The sequence below is a fragment of the Lonchura striata genome, chromosome 1A (assembly GCF_050655825.1).
Source record: "Lonchura striata isolate lonStrDom1 chromosome 1A, ASM5065582v1, whole genome shotgun sequence".
Lineage (NCBI taxonomy): Eukaryota > Metazoa > Chordata > Aves > Passeriformes > Estrildidae > Lonchura > Lonchura striata.
In genome coordinates this window covers 11,676,019-11,696,561 of record NC_140741.1, presented here as the reverse complement: position 1 = coordinate 11,696,561, position 20,543 = coordinate 11,676,019, and the positions used below count along the sequence as shown (strand labels likewise).

Below are 20,543 nucleotides of genomic sequence, written 5' to 3'. Positions count from 1 at the left end.
GCATCTTTTTGAAGACAGGTTTGCAAATGAAACTTCTGAGAGCTTATACAGGGAAATAGAGTGCAGGAATTACATTATTTTTGCACTAGAATTGTGAAACAATGACAGGAGCACACACTGCCATGTCACAGTAATGATACACATGCAAATTAAAAGATACAGCATGTTCAGCTCTATTGGGCTCTTCACCTTTCATTCTTTTTAGAGCAGGTGAAAAAAATAAGAAGTTTGGAGTAGTTTGTTCCAGTAAAACAATTCTCTGCTGCATCAAACCATATTAATGAAAGTTTAAAAACCCTTACATCTCTTCAATAAATAAGCAAGGGGTGTGTATATAATGGTACAGTAATAAAAATGCTAATTATTTAATATTGGAAAATAATAGATCTGCTCACAGTAGCCCCATGTTAATTAGTAGGCTTTATTTCCTCAATGCAGTTTTATTTTAATGAATAACACTCTGCTGTTTCATCAGAGAAGGCTTCCTTTTTTGGATTTCATAACTCTCCAGGGCACACTAGACAGCGAAGCACTTATGCCCAACATGCAAACATTGAAAAAGCAGGAGGCACATTCAAGTTATTTTGGTATCTTCTCTTTGATTGATATGGAGTAATTTCAGCAAAAATTCCTATAGGAAGAGCTCAAAACTTTTCTACACATTGCCTGCTAAATTAGACTTACTCTGGGAAAACATCTATGTCATGCTCAGTATTACAGTGCAATATTAATTTGGTTTGGGAAACTATATAAGAGATTTTAAGAATAAGAATGTCTGAAGAAAAGAAAGGAAAGTGATTATGGCAGTTGGTATATATTCTCTAAGGCTTTGGTTACACATTAGTAAAGCTAGATAATACCATTGTTATGAAGATATTTTTGCCAACCTTTTGGGTAAATTAAAGATAAAAACACTTTCCTATATTACACCACTAGTATTGAAGTTGTTATTTCCCTTCCAGTAATCTAAGCAATGGGGTAATGATAATGTAAACACAGCCTCTGTATTCCTGCACACTTCTAGGAAACGCTCTCCTAAGTTTCAAGAAATATTAAAAGTTATTACATCCACTAATACCATGGATTGCACACTAACATTTTTCTGGTCAGTACCCCAGAAACCTAGAGCCACAAGTCACCTATATTCAATGTCAGTAATGGGTGATGTATATGATTTTGGCTTTTTTTAATTTTGTATTCAGTATTTTTTTCTCTGAGATTCTACAATTATCTGTTTGATTTGGAAAGCAGGGGCACAGAGAGAGGAGATGCTGGGTGAAATAGAAGAACATGTAAGAATGACATGAACATCTTGAAACAGAGCTATGGCATAAGTCTCTCAATGATTGACCAGATCTGGTTGGGTCATTGTAGTCTTGCTGACCTCAAAAGACAAATTACACTAAGTGACCTTTTCTATTGGGTAGAGTCTGTCCCACATCTGTGTGATCTGAATAAAAGAAGCTCTTAAAACATGTATGGTTACAGTGTTATTCTCAAATGATAAATCGTAGTGTCAATTATAATTTACTCATAGAGAGAAAAGATAACATAATTTCAAATGAATATTACAGGGAAATCTTCCATAACAGTCAAGGAAAATACATACATGATGAGTGACTGCTGGTGGTATTACTATTATTGAAATTGTTATGGTTATTATATAAGATTGCCAGTCACTATCTGTTCCAATACCAGATTTTTAATCTGACAATCTTTTACTGAAAGTGCTAAAATTTTCCTTACTAGACAGATCTCATCTCCCATGGTCTAAATGGTAAGTACAGCCTGAGCTACCTAACCCAACTCTATCAGTGAATAAGGATAATGATAAATATGTTTTTTCCCAGTTATGCTGATTGGGAAAATGAAATGCACAGTGTGAATGCTTGCAAAGGGTGGATCTGCCATGAGGGAGGAGTTGTTGGATAAGGAGGCTGAAAAGCCATGCAAGGAAAGGAGCTGCAGTGAGTTACCTTGCTCTGATGCAGCACAGGATCCCAGAGAACTTTCAGCAGGGACAGGAGGGAAGAAATAGGGCAGAGAATAAGGAAGGAGAGTCCCCAGCAAGACCAAGAGTCTCTGGCTGGGAACAGGAAGAGTGAGGGCATGGAAACAAGGAAAAAACAAGCTGGACACCAAGCTGGGGGCAATGGTCTGAAGCTTGGCCAGCCAAGGGCCCAGAGGAAGAGCTGGGGCTGCTAGTGCAGCTGGGGCTGATTCTGAGATCTCCCCTTTTCCTGCCCTCAGCAAATAAAAACTACAGACAAAGTGACCCATCCTTCTGCAGAGCAGCTCTGTGGAAACTGCTCCTTGTTGACAGTGATATCGGTCCTCAGTTAAATGGAATTCTTTTTAATACTTTATTTAAATTAAAAAACAACAACAACAAAAAAACCCATCTCAAAACCAAAAAAAAAAAAAAAAAACCGACAGGGTGGAGGTCAAATTTCAGAGTTTCTTTCCCTTCCTTGATGCTCAGGTAGTGTTTCTCAATCACATGGTATAGTCCTTTGGAGTCTGATTTTTCTATTCAGCACTCATAGATGCCATGGCATCTCCAGCTCTAAAACTGTGCTTCTTGTCAGTAAAGAAAGTTAACTTTCCTCCAAAGGAGTCTGACAAACTCCATACAGGAATAGAAGCAGAAATAAGGAAACCGAAAAATAAAAATGATGGAAAGCAGGTTGCCTAATATGAGAGTCAGAGAGGTTGGAGCCAGGGAGGGTCAGACAAGGACACAGAAGAGCAGAGAAATCACAAAGTTGAAAGGCCAGAGCATCAAAAGAACAGGCAGGCAAGAGAATAACCAGTTATGTGCATGACTCATCACAAATGGCATTTGACAGTCCATGGTCTGCATGGCCAGAAGGTGTATTTCTGTAAAAATTACATCGTTGGGCTACTTTCAAAATCTGGTCACAAGAAAATATAAACAGCTCCTTGTGTCTCATTAAAAGCAATGCTACTAAAGAAGGATTAATTCTGTGAAAGAAAGAGATTTACTGAGGTGGTGTGGTGGGTTGGTTCTGACTGGGTGCCAGGTGCCCACCAAAACCACTCCATCACTGCCCTCCTCAGCTGGGCAGGGGAGAGAAAATGAAATAATGGAAGGTCCAGGAGGCCAGATGAGGGCAGGGAGAGACCACTCACCATAATAATGTTGTAGGCAGACTCAGCTTGGGGTAATTAACTTATTACCAGCCAGACCACAGTAGGATAATGAGGAACAAAAAATGAATCTTGAATCACCTTCATCCCATCATTCCTTTTCTAACTTCACTCAGGATTTCTCTGCCTCCTGTCCCCTGGGGCTGCAGGGGAGCAGGAATAGGGGCCATGGCCAGCTCATCACACATTGTCTCTGTTTCCAAAGCAAAGGGAACCAAGGACAGCCTGCAGCCTTTGCAATGGATATCTGAATTGTATTTCAACATTTTCAGGCCCCAAAGCCGGTCATATGAGTATTTGTGGCATTTCAGTTGCCTAGATATTTTTAAAATGAAATTATTTTTACAATGGGACTCAAGATGATTTACACAAAAGCCTCTGAATGGTTCCTTTAGCAACATTTTAGCCAATTGAACAGGAGTGTACCTTTTTCAAAGTGAAATTTCAGCACAATGGCTTTCAGCAGCTGCTCTCAAGCCTCCGTGGTGCTTTGTACAAACTCTGCCTGCAGTACTTCATGCCTCATTTCCCTTAACTTGACATTCTCTATATTTGTCGAAAAATTGGTGAAAACATATCATTGTTAAAAATGTTTACCACTCCATTCTAATGGGAATAGCAATAAAAAAGGGAAGGACAAAACCATGTCATAGTACACAAAAAGCAGCACAACTCTACCCTTCACAGAGGCCTTACAAGGAACTATGAAACTCATGCTGTTGAGAAACTATTTGGCTTCTTTCAGATATTTTTACTGCTTCTCTCTTTTTTTTCATGTGGTGGTTTGCATGAAAATAAGAGGTCAAGTTCTGCTCTCAAATCAGCATAAATTTAAAATTCAACAGTTAAAGTAAACAAATAGCAGTGTAAGCAGAAGAAATCCCACACTGGCTTTCTGAGTGTGTTTTATAGCCAATGACCTAGATGCTGGAATGAATTCTTACGCAAACTGCACTTCACTCAGACTTCTGGAATTACTGTGCTTCATCCTGACATTGAATGGAAAAGGTCCTAATTCTTTATATTTTCCTTTCTTTTTTTCCTTTTTTTTTTTTTTCCCCACTTATGATCTAGAGGACATCTCACTGCTTAGTTGACGACCAGAGAGTGTTTTACCTGGAAGTGCAGAAAATGAGAAAATGTGTTCTGGTGCTTCTTTTTGGCCAGAAATTCTGTCTGACAGCAGACAATCCAGCTCATACACTTGTGCTTTAGTTTCCTCCCCTTAGGAATGATGCAGAGTGGCCTCAACAAAAATTTGGGGGGACATTTAGTGGCATATGAAAAGTGGTTCGCTTGGAAGGGGTTACTTAACTCCAGCAACAGCTAAAAAAATGCAATCCTGTTGTTATCCAAAGCATCAGAGTAAACAATACAAGTTGGAACAATGTGCTGTTTCCAGAGTGTGACTTTTAAAGAATGAGTTATGAGATGATGATGTTGTTGCTATGGTTACAGATCCATTTAAAGGAGTGAATGCACTAAATACTATTACAAAAATTAAGTAAATATTAAGCAGCAGTTTAAAACACAGGTGTGTAGGAGTCAATGGTTTTTTATTTTTGTGATTTTAATTATTCTTAATATTTGTGAAAGTGGCAGAATGAAAGAGCTGTCCAAAAAAAGGGTGTGATGCCTGATTAGTTCTTGGAAGGCAGATTGTTAATGCTTATCTTTTCAGAGTATCTTTCCTGTACTCCACCAATTCCTCCTGAACTTAACTAATTTGTGATGGAGAATCATGGTACAGGCAGAAAAGAGATGTAAATGCCCTTCCATAAGAATTGTTGCATTAAGCCCAGGATCTTACACAGAGGGTGACAAAAAGCTTGCTATTTACAACTTACACGTGGGGATAGGGAGTTCTGCGAGCTCATAGTCATGGAAACTGTGATGTGGGGGATATTTTATTTTCTATTCCACCATGGAAACACTTAGAGCCCTGAATGTATAGCAAGGGCATGTGGCATCTGTCCTCAGGGGCCCCTGAGCTGCTGAGCAAGCCAGCTGCCCAGCCTGGGTGCTGCTTTTCTTTCTTTTTTTCCAAGGTTTCCCAGGCTCCTTGCTGCTTGAACACGCTCGTTTTGCTCCAGGAGGAAGCCAAGGGACAGTTGGCGAGATAATTTGCTCTAGGGTTGACTGCAGGCAGAAAACATGAAATAGATAGTGCCAAAACGAGCTCCTTTAGCCCCAGACAGACTGCTGCCACCATGCCAGCAGGTCCTGTGCCCACAAAGACGAGTGCACACCCTGAGGACAGGCTGCAGGGCAAGCACTGCATGCCTTTGGCATCCTGCTCTGGGGGAACTACTCCAGCAGGCTGCAGCACAGATTTCACCTTTTTCTTTCTGATTATGTCACTGTGAAAGCACGAGATATTCTAGTTATGTCTTAAGCCCACAGAGCTAAAGATTGCTACCTGGCACAGATGAGTTTGGTAATGTAGATGCAGGGAATTTCAGGAAAAGATGGAAATATTGATTATTGGGAAATCTTTAAAGCTTTATTTGAGTACCCATCTTCTATAATTATAGAAGGGCCATGAATTTATAAAGAATACATTCAAATACATGACAGGTGGTTGCCTGTCAGAAACTTGTATGTTCTCTAAGAGTTTGCACCTAAAAGACTTGAGCCTTGGGAGATACTCAGCATATGGTAGTTAAGAAAGAGCTCTTCTTAAAACTGTACTGCCACTATATCTAAATATAATCCTAAAGAGAGAAAGAGAAAAATATCAAAATCCAGGACTGTAATTATGCTTACCAACCTACTTCATTTATCAAAGCACATTAGAAAATGAGCAGAGAATTTAACTCAGGGAACCAGTACCACTTTCAATTATCAGCCCTATAAATTACACGAGCAGTGAAATGCAATGAGATCAAAGACTCTGAACCATTTGATTTTCTCATACATGAGTGAGTGGCTACTGGGCGCACTGATTACTCACCAGTGCTGAATAACTAGGGCAATATTGAACCCCAAACATGTGGCACCACTGACAAAGCAGAGAAATGAACCAGGGGATACTCTGGAGGTTTGTTCAGCAGCACAAGACTGGTGTATAGATAAGCAAATGCCTTATGAATGTGCTAATGAGCTTGCCTTCTAACCCCATCAGCTAAAAATGCTGGGGCTAATTTATTTTTCTTTGTCTCTTTAGAATATCTATCATCTCTATAAATTGATATGCAAGTCTCCTGAGTGTATTAAGAACAATTTCTAATTTCTGATCTATTCAAGCCTCCAATACTTGGATTATACCACTATCAGCAGCCTGATATTATTTCAGGACATATTTGTTACAGAGTAATCAACTTCATGCATTCTTCATCTATCTGAAGAGAGAGGGTAAATGATTTGACAATATTTAGGAAATTAATTTCATAGAAATCTTAGAAGAAATTACAGAAAATGCTGTCTTGAGCTATAAGTGGGATCCAAGCCTATTAGCCTTCCTCTTTTCTTACAGTAGGTTTTACTCAGGTGTTGTACAACTCTGTTTTTTTATATACGCTCCTGAATAAGTTCTAGATGTACAGGGGGAAAGGAGGCTGGGAGAAGGGAAGGGGAAAAAAGTCCATGTGAAGGCTTTATGTCTCCTGACCGTCTGAAGGGTTTTGACACATAGCCCACGTACTAAATAACCTGGAAATATTTCCTGCAATAATGGTAAATTATTACTGTAAATATTCCCTGCTTCTTCCTGTGCAAGGATGGGCTGTGCATCACTGCCTTGGCTGCTGGGGTTTCAGCTGGCACCAACCCAGCAGACAAATCCTTCTCCTCCTCCTCCTCCTCCTCCCTGTAATAAGGACAGCAACTGAGAAATCTCAAGTCCATCTTTGGCTTGTCACAACTGTGCATCGCTCCTAATTTATGCTGGACTGTAAATTTACAAGCCAGCCTCGTGTTTTTAACTCAGACTTTAACCCTGTTTCTTTTTGCCCATAAAGATGGAGATTTTGCTGGTCACACAGCCATTCTGTGTGAAAAATCTGTGTGTGCCAAACCAAGTGTTTTGCTAAAGAGAATTTTAAGGCAAAGAGCAGAGGAGAAGAGGCAGTTCAACTTAATTAATGTCAGAGTTTATATAATCCACTGAATGTGTAAAGGACTATATAATTGCTAGGTGTTATTACTAGTCTTGACTGAGTAATTCATGTTGAATTATGTGTTTGCCAAATGTCAGCTCTCTGTTTGTGAACTGTCATTGAAAGAGCACGATGTTTTTCCCAAGGATTTGTTCATAACTCCTCTCAGAATAGCTTCTGTCAGTAATTCTTAGCCTGCTGTTTATTCATGAGCAATTCTTCATAAGTGTCTGATAGTTGCAATTTGAGCTGTTTTGACTGCCCAGCTAGGTATGGGATCTGCTTCCTTTCAGACATTTGATAACTGTAACTTTAAACTCTGTAGTGTAGATACTCACCCAAGACAGAATTAAATTTGGGTTCTATAAATACTGGCTAATATGTGCCTTCATATAAATGCAACCCTGTTTTAACATTCATATTATAGTATTGACTAGAAATCAATCAATTTGAGAATACATTATTTTGAAAGTGATACAAATATTGAGTAAATTGTAGTTCCTGTTCCAAATTATTTACTGTCTAGACAAAACTACTGATCTCTCTAACATTCTTGACTGTAGAAGAATAAATCAAGTGCCAGTAAGGTGATCTGAAATTGGAAATTGAAATTAAATGTTTTCACAAGAAAGCCACCAAATCTATTTATCTATTTATCTATTTAATAGCTGCAGATTGCTGTATTTCAGGAAAAAAATGTCTGTGCACATGAAATAGCCCTAACCCCTTATGTCAGCTGGACAAAAACACATGGAAATAGATTGAACGTTTTCTGAAGGAAAGGGAAATTAAGATGTAAATCTGAAATACCAGGGGGATGGCCACTAATTTCCAGAGCATTTCCCTAATCCTGTCTCAATGCTGTGCACCATGCTGAATGCACCCAATGTTTTATACACTACTATTGTCTGCAAAGCAAAACTAGTTCGAAGCTGTGTACACAACTCTAGTTTTTAAAATTATTTAATCTCTGAAGTCCCTAAAAATTCAAAAGTAATGCCTCTGTGAAGGTTATTTTTCTATTAAACTAAGGTGTTTCTTTTTAAGAAAATAAAATAATTTAACATTTTGCTACTTGCTGGTGTCTAAGCAACTAACAAATAAGGATATTATGAGAAATCGGGATGCACTAGATTCCCTTCACTCTGGTTAAACTACAGTTGGTGTAATTAAAAAAAAAATAAATTCTCTGCAGGAAAAAAAGAAAAAAATAATAAAACTAAAGTGAGGGTTAAAATATCTTTGTCAATATATTACAGCATGTCTATGGAAGAGAAGAGTCCCATCAGTCTTAGTGTAATTGAGATTGTTTCCACCTAATGTTTTTCAGAGTGCTGCACATTCTTCATTCTGTTCTTAATGAATCACTCCCTTTGAATAATTTCATTTTTCTCTTTCCTGAATTGTAGTAACAGAACAGAAAATTGGTGTGCTTACCTGTGTCAGACAAGGATAGCTTCTGCTCGTGTAGAAGGTTCCAGGGTAGGTGGCGTGAATATCCTCATTTAAGTTATCCCTGAAATTACCATCCATCATCTTTAGTAGGAATACAAGTATTTCACTGCAGTTTTTTGTACAAAAGAGACACAGAAGGCACAAAACTCTTTCTGTAGGTGATGATGAAAAAACCAGATTTCAATAGGAACAAGGAAAAAGTTACTGCTTTAATTTTACTGAGTAAGATTATTTGCAAGAGCAGTGATTTGAATAGAAGAACTGGAAGGAATTTGTGTGATGGCAGAACTTTCAGATTATGGGGGAACTCCACATTTCTGAGTAAATTTTACTCATATATAGTGGAACTTAAAGATTTCTGGAGTACTTGTGAACCTAAAAAAGGGATAGACATGATTGATAGAAATTCCAGCTTCAACCTAATCTTGCACTTTTGGAAATGAGTGGCAAAACACCTCCTGACTTCAGTGGAAATAAACCCATGAATCATTGAAAACACATATTGATCCATATGCTACCCTGCTGGATAGCTCATTTTATTCCTTTTTGAATAAGAATGTAGAGAAGGAATTTGTAGGTATTATGCCATCTTCTTCGAAAAATGAATAGATTTTTCATTTTAAAAATCCATTTGTCTTTAAGCATCTGAAGTTTCAAGAAAGTGAAATGATATAAAATACTGACTAAAAGAGTTCACGGCCTTGTTCTGTCATGATTTATATCCAGTGCATATTATTTGACTTTGCTGGGGTTGCCCAGACATATGTTAGGATAATTACAGGGCAAAGAATCTAATTGCAATGTACAGTGCTAGTTTAAGCTGACAGATAACAGGTTGTTATGTTTAAAACATGTGTGTATGTAGAGTAACATGTTAAATATCACATTACATCCTGATAGATAGATAGTGTTGGGAGGATGTAAATTAGAGTACCAATTATTCCTTTGCAGTGGTAATGAAGCATTAGGGTCTTTATTCAGATGCATCTCTGTGTAGCTCACAGTGACTCTCCTCGGGGAAGCACATTGAATGGTTTGATGTTGACCTCCAAGCTATTGCTCCCACTTTCAAAATTTTGTGTGCTAAAGATGCATCTGTATGAGAGGAAGGACTCTGCTAACAGGGGAGGAAAAATAGAACCTAACAAAGTAGAACATTTTATAGTGAAAGATAACTAGGGAAGAGGGGACTTGAGGTAAAGGAAAACAAGCTATGGGACATGACATAAAGATGAGTGTCTGACAGGAGAAATGCCGTGGAGATCCAGGGAGTTGTCATCATAAGCAACATCAGTCTCAAACACTGATTCATTGCTCTCTTTAAAAAGGTTTCCTTATGCATCTGCATTCCACAGTTACTTGTCAGTCCAACAAATGCATGAGCAAAGACGAAATGTCAGCAAATAGATCGTTTTCCTTCTGTATGCTGTGCATTCCCAAAGTGCCAATCCAGCCCACCAGCTCCCCAGCCTGAAAGATGGAGCTTCTTCCATATCCTGTAGGATCAGATACTGCCAGGAGCACTGAAGGCCTTGCATTACGGCAAAAGCACGTTCAGGTTGGGCAGAAGGACCAGATTCACTTGTTCTAAATTTTCCTGTGCAAGTTGGCTGCTTTTTCCCCAAATTTTAAAGCTATTCTTTTACCTGTTACCTAAAGAGCTAATTAATTATGTGTCTCAGTTTAAAAAGACAGGTGTCTGCTAAGGGAGGTAGGAATCTCCCTTGAAATGGAGAGTGTAAACTCTCTGAATTATTATAATTTGGAAACTAAGGGGCTCTCAGGCAAAGATATGGGAGTAGGAATAACAGTTCTTTATTAGAAAAAAAAATGAAGTAATACAAAACAACACTGACAGAGTCAGAATAATCTATACCCTGGGGGTCAGGGTGGTGGCAGCAGTACCATTCCATGGTGGCTCAGCCCTCCTGCAGTGCCAGCTGTGGCTCTGGTGGAGCAGGGATCCTGGACAAGGGGGGAGTTTTCCTCTGGAGCTCCAGGGCTGGTGGAGATGGGCCTGGGCTTCCTCTGGGAACGCAGAGAAGAAAGCTGCTCCTCTGGGAATGCAGTGGAGTGTGGGAGGATGGACTGTAGGAGAACAGGGATAGTGCTAAAGGCAATCTTGCCCCTGAGGGGTTGCAGCTGTACTAATTACCAAGGAATAGGAACAGCCCTGCCCTTAATAGGACCCAGCTGTGGCCAGTAAGGATGGGTGTTATAAAAGAGTGGGGTAGCTGGTTTGGAGGAGAGTTGGAGTTGTTGGATGTGCTGTGAGGAGTAAAGGTTAGGTGGCTGTGTGAGGGACAGGAAGGAATCAGCTGGCCATGCAGAAGAAAGAGAAAAGGAGTCAGTGCTGCAAGGAGCTGCCTGTGAGAGCTCCCAGAGAGAAGGTATGAAAATTTTACAGTAGGATGATGAACTGATGGTGATAGCTGGTTCCCATCCAGTGTAGATTGGTGCCAAGCACTGATGCCAACAGGGGAGAAGAAAGCTGTTCGTCTGGGAATGCAGTGGGCAAAGGCTGCTGTGGTGTTCCCAAAGTCAGATTGTATCCAGGTAGGAGTGCTTGGCTCCTCCCCCTGGGCAGAGCATCTCTCAATGGGCTGATGTAATTTTATCAGCCATGCAGGGACACTCACTGGCCCATGAACAGGAGATAATTAATAATTAATAGCCCATTAGCAGAAGATATCTTCTGGATGGAGGACCAGCTGTGGCAGAGATAAAGCAGACTGCCCAATGAACAGAAGATACTTGCCCCACCTCTAACAGATGGCAATAGGATACACACCCCCATTTGTCACCTAAGACATCCTGCCAAGCAATCCCCCTTTGTGCTGTAATAAATAGCTCAGACAACATTTTGATACAGCAGAAAATAATTTGCACTCTCAGAGATGCCAGGAGACACAGTGTCACAGGCAACAAAGCTGGAATGCTGTGTCCATTCTCAAATCCCAGGACAAGAAAGTAATTGACAAAGTGACACAGGTTCAGTGGAGGAACTACCACAGTGGATCAGGGCTGGAGACCCTGCCTTGACTGGAGACTTTGGAGAAGTCCTCAGCACTCACCCAGGCCTGCAGGGAAGAAGGTACCAAGAAAATGAAATCCAGTGGAGTGAGCAAAAGAGACAACAGGATTAAACAGAAAAATGAAATAATCAAACTGGCCATGAGGGAAGTCTTTTACTCTGTGAGGAAGATAGGAAGCAGAGTAACTTTCTAAGTTAGAGAGTTCATGACTAAATTATACTGAGCTGCACAAGTGCAAGGACCTAGAAATGACTTGCTGCAGCTGCTTTGTTCTCTGAACAAGAGGAGAGATTAGGGAGAGTGTAAGGTTTTCTGCAGGAATTGATTTCCATTCCAGACACACTTTCTCTATCTCCTCTCAATCCAGTCCCCTTGCAGCCCTCCTGCTTATGAAACACGAGGAATCCAGATCTCTACTTTGCCATAATTTTTTCCAGGAAATGCAAAATCTTCAAGCCGAGTTTTAACATATGCAGAGGATGTTTCTGAGGGATGAAAGTCTGATTTACTATTGTGGAACTTGCTGTTGTACAGAGCAAGGGGTAGGAGATAATTCTCAGCCATGTGGTGAATTCTGGCATTGATAAGGAAGCCAGCACCTTGAAAATCTCTATAGGATATGCTGAGAATTTCAATGAAACTGAGGAAATAACAGGGATTTCAGAGAAAGTAGGACACTCAGATTCCTGCCTAACTTTTTCAATTATTTTGGAAATCCAACCTGGAGAGTCTATCAATCAAGTGTTAAAGAGGTGAGCACTAGGAAAGGAGATATGCATCCTGGATGTATCTCTTTTTCTTTAAATAACATTTTGAACCAAAAAAAAATCAGTATTTAAAATAATTCTAGCAATATTCAGGAATTACACTGTGAAATTGTAATAATACAATTTGACACCAATTGGTGTCTCAGGGTTTTTGTATGATAATCAAAGAAGAAAGGTTATAATAAATAGCAAGGTACAACAGAGTATTATATTATAGATACATTGCACGTTTGTTCCCTTAAACTTGTGGGGTTTTATATTCTTTAGGATCATTTTATCTATAATTATCAGATGGGAGACTTCAAAGAGATCAGTGTATTACAGTGGATTTGTCTGCTCTTTTTTCCTTATTAAAAGACAGGAAATAAGGGAAATCATAGACAGGTCATTAAATGTGATACCAAAGCATTGGAAAAGATAAAGGGAAGACATCTGTTTCATGCAGGATTTATATTTAGTGCTGAACAGTGGGGATTTTCCCCCTGTAGTTCTGCAGATCAGATCGTTGGAGGAGGAAAGATTAGAGGAACATTTGCAGTGGGGTACAGTATTATTTAGGTTTAAAACTGATGAATTGTGAAGCATCGATGAAAATGGAGAGTGGTACAAATCACTGCAGTTGAACCCTTTTAGATCATAGTGAGCATCTGACAATTGAAAAGAAACTGGCTACTCTCTGGGAATGTATTGCTACAGTTTGCCTTGAAAGCTCTTTTTGTGAGTCATTCCATCTCTTCTGTAAATAGTCATTATTGGAATGGTTTGAACCATTGTTGGTTCTGACAACACTGAACTTTGTGAAAGTCCTTGTTTGAAATCAAAACTTTTTTTTGACAATTGGGATTGTCTTAAAAAAAAAATTCCTTTATGTGTTAATGTTTTACAAATTAAGCCTTAATTAAAATCTAGCATGGTTTTACGTAGGCTTGTGGAGAAAACCAGAGTACTCAGTGTAATGGAGTTTATTTCAGAGTAGTAGATGAAACTACTCCAGAGCAATTTAATCTTTGGCTAGAAAGAAGCCACAAAACATTCTTAAATGTTTAAGAATATCACCATCACTCATCACTCCTTACATACATTAAAATTTACCTTGGATTTTAGCTTTATTTTGGTTAATGATTTAATGTGTATTTGGTAAAACTGCCTTTCATCTGCTCATTCAATGCATAAATTTTCCAAGGAACTTCTGGATCTGCTACATTAACTAACATCTTCTTCAGTAATGCAAACATCCAGCTTTTTTCAGTCACATTGGTGAATTAAATGCTAATGAGATTGATATTGGCAAGGATATCAAAAAGAAAATATATATGGAGCTTAGAAGTGATTACATCTGTTTAAAATAACACAACGTTAATGGGATATTTTGGATAAATTGCAAACTATGATTAATCTATTTACATTTTAGAAGTTTTCTAGTTTACAAGTCATTTTGAAATAACCTATAGCAGCCACATTGCATTAAAAAAAACATTTTTTAATGCAATGTGGCTGCCATAGTGCCACATTTCAAAAACTTTGATTTTTCTTCTGTAGCTATATTACCTACAATTAATTTCTATAAGCTTCTGCAGAAAAAATATTCAGTTTCCCATCAGGCTGAGCCTTCACTTGGTCTGAGATGCTGCAGATTTTCAAGCTTGACAAAAAACATGGTAAGAAATCCACTCCAAGCTCCAGCCCCTTATGGTAATTTTCCTTGCAACTTCAAGGTTTTTCATCAAGTGGCAGAGGCAATGTCTAAACTTATATTATAGGTATCTATTATAGAGATACCCGCTGGACAGAAAATACAATAACTGCTTATTGTTAGAAATATTTTGAGTGAAAAGAAGAAGGAAGCAGCAGTCACAAACAATTTGTACTGATGCACAAAAGTGAATAAAAGTGCAGGGAGTGACCTCAGGAATGTGATGACAGAAGGAAATGTTCCCAGGACAGTGATTCCACAGGACAGTGGGGTTTGCCCCAGAGCATCAAGAGGTCTCTGCTCAGGATTTGAAAGGAGCAATATCTTAAGGATGATTTCAAAAACTGCCAGATGATTAGGCCAACACCCAGGCGCGGATCAGGATTCTGCTCACTTTAACCAATAAGAAGCTCTTGAGTTGCAGTGGTGGATACTGGGAATATTCGGCAATATAAACTGTGTATTTTCTGTGTGTTTACAGCTTGTCTGGACATCTGACAGCAGCTGTGGTCAGAGAGCACACAGAGGCCCTTGCTGGGAGCTGTTGGCTCTGTCCCTTCCATCCCAGGTACCTGTCAGATGGACTTTGCAGGTTGGGTTGATGCAGCCCTGAGATTTACAGGGTGAGAAGTTAATAGGTACACATGGAAATGAATTCTTTACCTGGGGAAAGCACACTGTGCTTTTCCAAATGTTGTCACTTCCTTGTTCAGCCATTCCTGATTTCTACAAGGTTTCTGACAGAGGAAACAGCCACAGCGTTGTTAGTTCAGGGCTTGCTGTGCTATGTGAACTGCATCACAGAATCACTTGCTATGGATGTGAATTAGCTACTGTTATGTTAACTAGTATTATGGAGCAATCTAATGCTAATTAAAATTGTTTGTTGCTGTTCTACAGTATTAAATTTTAATTGGAGTGTATAGATCTCTCTCTTGACTAGTGCAAAATTAATTCATTAATAATAATAATATAATTATTATATATAATAATATTAATTAAAAATTAATTAATATCCAGGTTTAATTCCAGATATTCGCTGCCATCTCACTGTATTTTCCATAACTTCAGCAAGCTCTGAAACACGCTGTAGAGTGACACAAAAAAAAAACCACCCCATAATGGAATTTGAAGATAATAGTATTTATGCTAAACTAATTCATCTCTTGTGTTCTTTGCATTTTAAGCTTGTTTTTGTAATCTATCCTGTTCAATAATTTCTGAGGTCCTAATCAGGGCTTCCTATCTCCTGTGATGTATTGAATCACCCAGGAAATTGCTCATTGTTTAACAATTAACCAAGCTCATTTCTACTTCTAGCAATAAACATTTAGGACCTTTGAACTGATATTTGCCTCTGAGCTTTTAAAAATTTATATCTGTATAACAAATAAATTAGCTACTAGAAAATTCAGATCTGTTGCAGATATCTAGGGGAAAAGTAAAGGAATTTCTTTCTCTCAGAGGTGTTGCAAACCAACCAAGGTATTGCTTAGCCTTTAAGGACCTGACACTCTAAATCTACTCTAAAAATGAAATAATGTTTTATTCAAAACAAAGGATTTATCAACAAACACACTGGAAATTTACTGAAAGCGTCCAACTGTGGCAACTTGGCAAAGCAACACATTTTGGCATTTTATTTTCTCTGTACATATGTTTCACTCACTTAAATGTCATTGAGAATTAGGATGCACATTCATCAAGAGAGTCTACCACTTCAGGACCAGATTTGTTATCCTTTATCTAACAAGCAGTCTCCCTGAAGCTGGTGGGTGTAATCCTGATTCTGAAATAGTTAAGAGCAGTCAGAAGCACACATTTCCAACAGGAGCTGAGGGCTTGGATCACACGCTCCTTCCCAAGGAAAGTGCTCAGGGTGGTAATCTGATCCTGTGGCTCCATCTTGATTTCTGGAGTTTATTTACCTAACTTCCTTGGGAGTTTCTTTGGACAGTCCTGTCTCGCTCTCCTTTTTTACTTCAGCTCAAGAAGTTTATGCTGTCACCTCTGAGAACCCACTGATGGTTGGGGCTTATTTTCCATTATGAGAGGTAAAAAATGAAAGCCACAGGCTTTTTTTTTTTTTTTCTTTTCTTGGAACATTTATATTCTAGGCAATTATTTATATCTCTTTTATTATATTTATATTTTATTATATTAGTTATATTTATATTTTATTATATTATTTCTTTTTATATTTTATTTTTGTTAATCCCAAACTGGAAACCTTGCAATTGTGCATGTGTTTTGCTTCTAAAAACACAAAAGCAAATTTGTCTTTGGCATAAGAATGAAAACACTAAAATAATCACAGTATTTATCTGCTTAAGAAAGAATTTTGCTGACTTTTTTCATGAACCTCAGCTCCTCATATTTGAATAGGTGAGTTTGTTTTAAGGCAGGCAATCTAAAACAGGCTCTCCACTTGATGCCAGCTCTGTTAGCACACAGACTGTCAGCACCTACTGCTTTGTTCTCCCCAGTCCTTTAAGCTGTATGAAACAGGGATACAGTGTGAGAGACTTGCATTAAGGAACTGTTTAAATAAAAAAAAAATTAGGGTGTTTTCTGTCTTTCACTCAGTAGAGAACAAAAATAAATCTGTATATGACTCATATGGATATTGGGCCCTCTTCTTTGTTGCTGCCAATGAATGTGAATGTAAGAGGCTGTTTAAAACTCACTTGGAAAAACTTCGTATTCCAGCCAAAGAGCATCAGTTTATATTTGTCAGTCTCCTTTGCATTTTAATAATGAAAAGTTCTTATAAATCTGTCCTAGTACTTTTTATTATGACAGATAACTCAAGAGTATAAAACAGAGTTAACAAGAAATTTTACAGGCACACATTTTAATGCAATGAAATACTCCAAATTTTTCACTGCGATCTATTCATTGGTTTTATTACAGGGAGTTAATAAATGCTTTATTTTCCCCTCTCTGTTGAAAAGAGGTAATTGGGAATGATGTCACTATTTACCTTTGGATCATCAAGAAGCAGGAAATTAACAGTTACTAATGACATGCAGCTGTGTCAGGGGTGGTTTAGGTTGGATTTTGGAAAAAGGCTCTTCACCCAGAGGGTGGTTGGGCACTGGAACTGGTTCCACAGGGAAGTGCTCACAGCCCCCAGCCTGCCAGAGCTCAAGAAGTGTTTGGAGAATGCTCTCAGGCTCATGGTATGATTCTTGGGTGTCCTGGACACAGCCAGGAGCTGGATTCAATGATCCTTGCGTATTCATTCCAAGTGAGGATCTTCTATGATTCTGCGGTCCTACAAATGAAATCATGCTACTCTAGTCAGTGGCCCTTTAAGCTGACCTAGCTGCCAAAAAATACTGAATGCCTTTTTTTAATTTCTGGTACTTCCAGGGAGAGTAGATGTAAGAGAAAGATATGCTAGGGATGCAGCTGACGTTGGTATTGCGATGTCCACATTGCATGAACACTGGGATTTCACTTTGTTCTTTAACCCCAGAGTGAGGAGGTCTGGTAAGAACCAAGAGGAGGGACTCCAAAGAGTGACTCCATGGGAGCTCAGTATTCTCACAGAAACATGTGGAAAAATATTCCCAGAGGGTGATAAATTGGTACATGTTGATTCCTAAAATGATAATGTTGATGGAACTTTTTCTGAACTGACAGAAACCACTCTGACTTTAAGCTCCTTGTCCTTCAGAAGATACTGTAAGGTAGTATGTGACCTTTTAGGATATTTATGATGTGAACTGAACTGCCTTTAAAATTATAATCCTTCAACTGTCAGTACATCCTCGCAAAGTTCAATAGATTCATAAATAATGGAAGTTAATATTCTACTACAAGACTTATGTAAATTATAAAGGCAGATATATATCGGCTGAAAATAATAACACAATACTTTTTTCCATTAGTATTACTTCAGGTTCAGATGTGAAAATATTCCAAGAGTCATATTCAGAATAAAATTTGTACTCCTGGTTCTAGTAGCTTATCTTTTTCTTTCAAGAGGGTTCATTCTTGCATTTTCCAGTGTACTGATTTAGTCCTTTTGGCACTTACCCAAATTCAAAAGTAAAATAAAGCCTTGATGCTGCAGTAACATTTCCAGCCTCTCTATCTCCATTGTATTGCAAATATTTATCCTTTGCTCTCATGCAGCCTCCCACCCAGAAGAGTCTGCCAATCTTTTCAAAAGCTTAGGTCAGGAGATTCTTCCCAGCACAGCAAAGCTTTCTTGGAAACATAAAAAAGGTCACACAACAATAAGAGTAGCACCAGCGTTTTGGCTACAGGCCTTCATACCTAAATGGTTATGACTTCTGCTGGCATAATCATTGGTTCAGATATAAATGCTTATGATGAGGGCTGTAATTTAACTTTCCAAAACCAGTGGTGATTTTCCTAGGAGAGCATTGTCTTGTGGAGGGCACAAAGTGCTATTTTTGCATGAATTAGCGAGCATTTATTAACATGCTGGTTTGATCTTTTCCAGAGCTAAGAGATGACGTCTAATAAGATAAAGAATCCCTGTCAAATAAAGGACTTGGTTATGAGAAATAAAGCTCTGTAACTCCTAAGCACCTCTCCTTCCTAAACTGTTGCACACTCCAGTTGCCAGTATGATGCATGGAAAATGTGAGATATTTCACAATAGCAATTATAACAACTAGCATGGCAAAAAATCAGCATCCTGAAAGCCAACACTTTTAAAAAGCCACAAGGTAGTTCCAGGCAGCAGGAAAATAGCACATCAGTCTTGTCCCTGGGAGGTGCTGGGAAGGAGACTCTTTCTTTCAATAACTACCTTTTTCTTAGGTTTTATTTTGAAGTATTGACTGAAGGGAAGGGAGAATTTCAGCCCACTTTTCTGGTCATACTGTGGATTTTCAAAGGAAGCTTCACCCCACAGCTGCTCATCTGTGGTTCAGGAAGAAAGAGAGAGGAGAGGGAGGCAGTTCTCTCTGTCAGCAGGTTCCTTCCTGTGGCAGGAGACTAAGGCAGAGGGAAAACACTGTTATCAGAGATTTCTGGTGCAGCAAACACCTCCTTCCTTCAGCTCTGCTTCACGGTCCCTGCTGCAAGGGAAAAGGCTGACACAGGTGTTGGCCAGTCAGAAGTGGGCAAGCTGTGCCTTGCCCACAACATCCACTCCTCCATCCTTTTATTCAGGAGGGCGCAGGATTTATCCTATATGTGGAGGGTTTAGCTTATCATCTTAAGTCTCACCATGGGTAATTTTTTCTTAGCAAGGAGTAATCTGAGCATCACCCAAAAGCTTCTTGTGCCAAATGAATTCATTGCACAGCTACATTCCCAGGCACTGCCTGTATCAGAAGCTGAAAAAAACCCCAATAATTTCCTATGCTAGATGCAACCAATTTAGAAACTTCTTTAGGCTTTAAATGTCCCATTTTATCCACAGGGAAAATCTCTTCTCCTTTTGACTACTCGCACTACTGAGACAGGTAAATTTTCCTTTCTGAAGATTTTCCAGGAATTTCCTTACCTTCTTACTCTCCAAAGTTTGACTAGACTAATAAACCTGCTTAATCCTGTAATATTTTACAACAGTAAAACTATCAGGTTTGTGCTTTTCTGCAGGGGATATCCACCTCAGTGTCATGGCTCACATTTGAGAAGGCTTAGTATTCAAAGAAGTGTATTAAAAAAACCCCTGTGATGTCAATTATATATCCATAAGGAACATAAGCAAAAAAAAAAGTGAGGAATATAAAATATTTTGAGTCTTTATTCCAAGTAGAACAGAATGCTTTTCTTTTTATTAAAGTTTTTGCTTCTTCATTTAAATACCTGCCACTGCTTCAAGTTTGCTCAGGGCAGAAAAGCACAAAACCTCTTTGGTGCAACCAAAATTTTAAAAAGCTATTGGCCTTCCATTAATGTGGAATTATTGGGTGTGTTTCTTATTAGCATAGTTTATAAGAACTGTGCCAAACCAGAACTTTCTATTTTCTATCTTTACCATAGTCTTCTAGCAATTCAGACAGGAGCATCTATTTTCACTCCAATTTTTTGGTGTTTCTGACACATTCTTGCTCGCTCCCTCTGAAAATCCAGCCTTATGGATATGTCTGCATTGCTGTGGTTAATGCTCCAGAAATGCTGTCAAAGCCAAAATTGTACCTGTCTAGAGATGAGCTCTAAAGTATCCCCAGAGCCAGCTCTGGAGAGGATTCCCTGTAATTACTAGGGAAAGCCTTGGCTTATGGAGGACTCTGCAGCAATATCCCAAATAAAGCAGTCACCAGTGTGAAAGGGTTTGGAATCTCAGGCTGTCCCACCTGCCCTCTGAGCTCTGGTTCTGATCTGTGCCCTCAAG

General features: G+C 38.8%; 1 long non-coding RNA gene across 8 annotated transcripts in view; it reads left to right on the top strand.

Annotated features, from left to right (window-relative positions):
* LOC146763378 (uncharacterized) overlaps positions 1-20,543 on the top strand; it is a 67,978-nt gene that overhangs the window by 25,770 nt on the left and 21,665 nt on the right. For all 8 annotated transcript variants that reach the window (XR_014952122.1, XR_014952121.1, XR_014952132.1 and 5 more), the window contains one exon: positions 14,700-14,786. This is a non-coding gene — a long non-coding RNA (uncharacterized LOC146763378). The remainder of the gene's footprint in view (positions 1-14,699; positions 14,787-20,543) is intronic.